We start from the raw sequence: 7,431 nt of genomic DNA on the forward strand, positions 1-7,431 counted from the left end.
TACTAAGAGGAGACAAACTTCCAACTTGAGACGCTTTGAATAAGATTGGACTTCATTTAAGAGACGTATACAGGAACTGAATTTACAAAAAAGAACATATAATATTAAAGAGTATTTTTTAAATTATTGGATAGGTCTATACTAGAGGTTTTTCTTTCCTCTGTTCTTTTCCATTGGTGCCCTTATGAATGGAGGTGTAAAAATATTTACATTTATTAAAATAATGGCCTATGCTTTTACTGAGTGAAAAAAAAACAGAACAAAAAAACACAAATAAAGAAAGATTTTAAGAGTAAAAAAACTAAATTTACACTAATAACATAGGTATAGAAGAAAATAAGCAACAAAAGGAGAGAAAACAAATGGAAAAAAACTACGAAAATTAAAAATGAAAGAGAGAAATATAATAAGATGAAGTAGAAGCAGCCAAAAAGGAATGAAGATAAAGATAAGGAAATAGAGATAGAACGAAAGATGGAAGAAAGTGTGGTAAAGAGAATCTAAGATAAAAAAATACCACAATAAGTTAGGTTAAATAAAATAAGTCAAAAAAATAGAGAGAGATAAATAGAAAAGATGATAATATAGAGGAAGAAATGAGGATATAGATAGAGGGAAAGAAAAATGTATATAATGAGAAATAAGTAGAAAAGACGATAAAGAAACAATATAGAAAGAGAATAAAAGAAATAAAGGTAAACAATGTATAATGAATATATATATATATAGTGTTAGTGTAATTATTTAATTGATTTCACTTAGGCTTTTAAATCTAATTAGTCGTCCATATATGTATGACACTTGTTTATGCAAGTAGTCATCATTTAGGAGTTGTTTAATAGATCTGCGATTTCATTTTATTCATTTAATGTTTGAGTCGACATTTGATTCAACCCAACCACTCTTCCTATATGTATCTTGTTCATCCAATGAATGGTACGTCGACTTTGGACTTAATTGGTTATTGTGCTTCTTATTATCTCTTTAGATCTTGCAAGTATTTTCATGGTATTAGAGCAAATAGAAATTATTTTTGAAGCCATCGACATTCAGCAACTCAAGGTGCTTATGAGAAGTTTGTGGTGCGTGGCAAGTGAAAGGTGATCTTTGATGTACAACATCCATGTGCATTGCAAGCAACCACGATGTCAACTCCCATAGACGGATTGGAGATCCTCCTACCCGTGGCTTGAAATAGTAGAGTGAGTCATGAGGAGCAATGTACACTGGGGTTCCAAATCATCCCCCATTCAAATTCACAGCGACTCAGCTTTCTACAATCACTTTGCAATCCAATATGACTATTTGCGGCTTGGCCCAACATCCAACTCTCAATTATCTACAGCATGCGTGGACAACTGATCCACAGTTTGAATGACTTGTCATCATGAAATTTGAAGGATCATTCTCGTCGTCATAGAATGCTCTACTATAATTGCAACACCGTCAAATTCAGGGGCTAGCAGGTGGACAATTAAAGAAGCTTTTCTAAAGTAAAAAGTTTGCAATGGATATCAGCTTTTATTGAGTATTTTATGTCACTAGGCATGTAAATCATCTCAACAAAGTAAATCAATTACTGAGAGAGTTAAATGTTCCTTTTGTAAAAAACTACTCATGAAGATCATCAATGCATGAAAAAATTGAGTACCTCACTTTTCTACTCAAAAAGAATAAAGTGTCTCCTTCAAATCGGGAAATTACTAAGGTCAAATAGAAATTGAAAGGCAGGGTCTTGTATGCTCGAGCAATTATGGATTATGGTGCTACACACCATATAGGATCTCAACTTCATGTGGACTCCTTCAAATTCAGATTCCAGACCTAATAATTTAGATAATTTAGTAGATCTGGCATTCATATTTGGCCGGATTTTTAGGAAAGGCCACAAGCTCTTCTTGGTGTATGCTCTACATCAGCAGCATCCTTTCTTTCTTGTGGGGGTGGGGGCTTACAGGCTTCTTCTCTTCTTTTTTCTCTCTTTTGGAGGATAATAACTACGATATCCACTAATAATATTATTTTTTCTCATCCACTAATAATATCCACTAACTCGATTTGGCCAGATTCTAGCCCTAATAATATTTTTTGTTAATAATATCCACTAACTCAATTTGGCCAGATACAAATAAGAGCACATGAATAAATTATTTCAGTAAATAATTGTTTGCTCTATATATTATCCTAAAAAATATTATCCTTGCGCAAAAAACTTTCTACACTGCAAGGAGTGCTTGTAACATATAACAGAATTGGACATGTGACATTTGAATGACAAACAACTTTAAGAACAAAAATAAAGGAGGAAAATGACACATATTTATATGCAGATCATACAGTCTTTTCCTCAGTTACAGATGAGAGCACACAAATAAATTATTTCAGTTAATAGTTTGATTGCCCCAATTATAATCCTGAAAAAGATTTTTAAAATTACCAGATCAATCCGGTCCCAGTCCACACCACATGACTTTAAAGCTCCCCAACTCATCCTTTTGGATCCCCAGCTAGTGAAACATTTCTACATTCCTGCGCAGAGGCCTCCATGAGAGAGTGGAGAGAAAGGCATAGAAGAACAACGGTGAGAAAATTGAAGAAGGCAATAAATATAATACCTGCAGGGTCAACGAAATATTTGATCGACAGAAGTTTGTGAGGTCTTCTTCAATGATAATGGATCGAAGTCTTCGGCACGACGACTGTAGCAAAACTCCTAGGCCAAATTTGCTAATCGAATTACCGAATAACACAACTCTATGAATGAACTTCAAAACCCTCTGTCAAACTCCCGTCCGCTTGGTTGGGCATCAAAACCCTCCTTTGCTTAATGATCGTTACAAAGCTCCTAAGCTCGAAGTCTGGCCTTCAAAACCCTAGGAGGCCAGCTCTTCTACGGTTGGTCGTCCAAGAGAAGAGCGCTTTACCGAACATTTTCCAGCCAGAGCATTCTGCACAACCTGTTCAATTTCACTCAACTCTGTTCAAACACAACTAACTGTCCCCACACAAATTATAAACTCTTATTTTCTGTTTAAAGTTACCCAGCTTGAGCTAACTTTTTTCAACCGAATTCATGGGTAAAGAAACCGTAACGGGCTACTCATATTCAGCTCTCTATTAAGAAACCAATTTCAGAGCATTTTCATGGTTAAACTCTTAGATTTTTGCGGGAACTTGTAGAGGATGGAATGAACACGCAAACAGAGCCACTGAAAAATGAAAAACAATGCAAACCGTGTTACTGGCCATGGATTACAGGGAAATTTGTCAATAGATTTCCAAAGAGCATAAATAAAAAGTAAAATCACCATAGCCATACCTTATAAAAGGAAAGATAGGGTTGTAGCACAAATCATCAGAGAATCGGAAAGAAAACAGTGTGATTGAGAGCAAGAAAACTAAATATCCTTAAACCCAGATACCCATTTAAAGAAGAATAAGGAGCACATCCAATTATTTAAATATATATATTTATATAAATGCACAAAAATTCTTCATACCTGAGATCCAGAGATCTTTAAATGCCTCTTTGGCATCCTTGAACATCCGACCTCCTCCTTTCAAAGAGCTAATGGAGCGTGCAAGATACCTCTTCATCGATTAAATACAGAGACTCGATATTTCTTGTAAAGCAGCAGGTGCTTGGGGCAACGACCATCCAGGCAGGAGGATCGACTGCCTGGATCGCCGAGTTCCTCGAACGTCGTGCGGATTCCTGCCCCGCCCTTCCCCTCCACTGACAGTGTCAGATCGTAAATTGTAACCTTACAGAGTAAGAATAATTTTATATTCGAGATAAAAACGTCAACTTTACTTTTATATTTTACGAAGAGGCCATGAAGATGATCTCATATATTATGAGCATGCACATTCAAATATTATTATAATACCTTTTAAGTCTTCAAATTGTTTATAAATCCATTGAAAGGGTTAGCTTAATCCACGAAATTTCTTATCTATGCCTTTGCGTTAAGCTTTTGTTTCTCCTTGTTTATTTTTATTTATATATATTTTGACCAATGTCTATCCAAACGTTCCCATTGTTTAAACAATTTGGTTGGTTATTAAACTTATAAGTTGGCATTTAAAAACCCACAAAATGATTTGGTTTTGGTAGTTATCTTGATATAAGCATCTTGAGACAAATTTGTTATTGTGGGTATGTTGTAGTATACTAATTTTTTTTTAACTCTTTACGTACAAAATTCATGAAAGGGGCAACTGAATAGAATCCATGATTGTTTATTTGTGAGCATGCATCAAGATTTTGTCTTTCCTTCCATGAAAATGGTCAACATTGAAGACCTCAAATAAATATAAAATATATGCACTCTTACGTGACTTGCAATGTACATTGCAAACAAACAAATTTCTTGATTTTTTTAAGTCAAATTTGCCCTCGCATTATTAGATTTCCATAAATTAATTCATTGAATTGAGATTTTTTTGATATTGAAATCAATTAGACTAGTAGAATATTTTTAATTAAATTTTTTAAAATAATAATTATATATTTAATTATTGATTTTAAAGTTATTTTAAATAATTTGATTCAAATTTAAAAACATATTTTATTTGAATTCATTTAGTGTTTTAAAATCTTTCAATTAATACAACTTTCTTATGGATAATAGTATTAAAAAATTATTTATTTGAAAATGAAATTATATCAACCTTACATAAAGAAAAATTATTGTATAAGAGTAAAACAATTTTATTTGTTTTGTCGTTGATTCCATACTAGTTAAAATCAATAAATTTGACTCTATACTAGTTAAAATCAATAAATTTGACTAATGTTATTGTTGCAATTTAGTTGATTATATAGTATTAATTTTTTTAACAATTCATTACAATTAAAGATAATAAAATAGATTAAATAATTTAATCCAACATAAAAATATAAAACTAACTAACATAAACCAGCTTATAACTTTATCAAAATATAAAAATAACTAACATATATCTTAGGAAACTACAAACTCTATTTAGAATTTAATTTTCCATACATAATTAATTTCTTCACTCTATGTATTTCTTTTAAATATATTTTTAAAATGATTTATTAATTTTTTTTTTAAAAATGAGACCAAAAAAGATTATATAAAAAAAATCTATTTTTAAAATCAACAAATTTTGACTAATGTTATTGTTGCAATTTAGTTGATTTTATAGTATTAATTTGTTTTATAATTCATCACATTAAGATAATAAAATAATTTAATCTAACATGTACATGATTAGGAAAATTGGCCCTGTGATAAAAATGAGAGAAATTGAAAGTCCACCTATAACTTCATCAAAATATAAAAATAACTAACATATACCTTAGGAAAGTGTGAACTCTACGTAGAATTTAATTTTCATACATAATTAATTTCTTTACTCTATTTCAAGCCAAAAAAATAAAATTAAATATATTGTTTAAATTTTTTTTTAAAGATATAATCAGTAAACCTGGATCGACTACCTAGATTGACTACCTGGATCCAAGTTTAATGATTATACCTTAAAATTTTAATTTTTAAAATAATATATTTAATTTTATTTTTTTAGCTAAGTTATTATTTAATCTTTTATGATTTTTAAGTTATTTTAAATTATTTGATCGAGATTGAAAATTTCACAAATTCTTAAACAAAATGGCTTATTGATTATATTAATCTAGTATAACATTAAAAACAATTCTTAAAAATTTCACATAAAATTATTGATTTTAAAAATAAATTATATTATTTTTCTTATATAATCTTTTTTTAATCTTATTTTTAAAATAATTAATTAACCGATCATTTTAAAAATGTATTTGAATTTATATTAAGTTTGAAATAGAGTAAAGAAATTAATTGTGTATGAAAATTAAATTCTAAGTAGAGTTCACATTTTGCTAAGGTATATGTTAGTTATTTTTATATTTTGATGAAGTTATAGGCGGGCTTTCAATTTCTTATTTTCATCATAGTACCAATTTTCCTAATCATGTACATGTTAGATTAAATTATTTTATTATCTTAATGTGATGGATTTTTAAAAAAATTAATACTATACAATCAACTAAATTGCAACAATAACATTAGTCAAAATTTGCTGATTTTAAAAATAGATTTTTTTTATATAATCTTTTTTTGTCTCATTTAAAAAAAAATTAATTAATAAATCGTTTTAAAAATATATTTGAAAGAAATACATCTAAATATTAAGTTTAAAATAGAGTGAAAAAATCAATTATGTATGGAAAATTAAATTCTAAATAGAGTTTGTAGTTTCCTAAGGTATATGTTAGTTATTTTTTATATTTTGATAAAGTTATAAGCTGGTTTATGTTAGTTATTTTTATATTTTTATGTTAGATTAAATTATTTAATCTATTTTATTATCTTAATGTAATGAATTGTTAAAAAAATTAATACTATATAATCAACTAAATTGCAACAATAACATTAGTCAAATTTATTGATTTTAACTAGTATGGAATCAGCGAAAAATAAAAAATTTGTTTTACTCTTTTACAATAATTTTTCTTTATGTAAGGTTGATATAATTTCCTTTTCAAATAAATAAAATTTTAATACTATTATCCATAAGAAAGTTGTATTAATTGAAAGATTTAAAAACACTAAATGAATTCAAATAAAATATGGTTTTAAATTTGAATCAAATTATTTAAAATAACTTTAAAATCAATAATAAAATATATGATTATTATTTCAGAAAATTTAATTAAAAATATTCTACTAGTCTAATTGATTCCAATATTAAAAAAATCTCAATTCAATGAATTAATTTCTGAAAATCTAATAATGCCAGGGCAAGTTTGAGTTAAAAAAATCAAGAAATTTGTTTGTTTGCAATACACATCACAAGTCATGTAAGAGTGCATATATTTTATATTTATTTGAGGTCTTCAATCTTGACCATTTTCGTGGAAGGAAAGACAAAATCTTGATGCATGCTCACAAATAAACAATCAGATGGATTCCATTATGTTGTCCCCTTTCATGAATTTTGTATGTAAAGAGTTAAAAAAAATAGTATATTACAACATACCCACAATAACAAATTTGTCTCAAGATGCTTATATCAAGATAACTACCAAAACCAAATCATTTTTTTGGTTTTTAAATGCCAACTTACAAGTTTAATAACCAACCAAAATGTTTATTAAACAATGCGAACGTTTGGATAGACATTGGTCAATATATATATATATATATATATATATATATATATATATATATATATATATATATATATATATATATATATATATATATATATATATATATATATATATATATATATATATATATAAACAAGGAGAAACAAAAGCTTAACGCAAAGGCACAGATAAGAAATTTCATGGATTAAGCTAACCCTTTCAATGGATTTATAAACAATTTGAAGACTTAAAGGGTATTATAATAATATTTG

At 28.1% G+C, this 7,431-nt stretch overlaps 1 long non-coding RNA gene across 9 annotated transcripts in view; it reads right to left on the reverse strand.

Moving 5' to 3' along the window:
• Positions 1-3,759, reverse strand: part of LOC149544113 (uncharacterized) — a 45,507-nt gene extending 41,748 nt beyond the window's left edge. For 2 of the 9 annotated variants that reach the window (XR_016355745.1, XR_016355744.1), the window contains exons 1-3: positions 3,501-3,754; positions 2,616-2,957; positions 2,438-2,529 (exon numbers count right to left, since the gene is read on the reverse strand). This is a non-coding gene — a long non-coding RNA (uncharacterized LOC149544113). Of the gene's footprint in view, positions 1-2,437; positions 2,530-2,615; positions 3,210-3,500 lie in introns of those variants that run through there. The other 7 variants (XR_016355747.1, XR_016355751.1, XR_016355746.1 and 4 more) reach the window with 7 other exon arrangements.
• Between the last annotated feature and the right edge of the window lie 3,672 nt (positions 3,760-7,431).

Source organism: Cupressus sempervirens, chromosome 8, assembly GCF_028749045.1.
Source record: "Cupressus sempervirens isolate cs-2001-9-10 chromosome 8, ASM2874904v1, whole genome shotgun sequence".
NCBI lineage: Eukaryota > Viridiplantae > Streptophyta > Pinopsida > Cupressales > Cupressaceae > Cupressus > Cupressus sempervirens.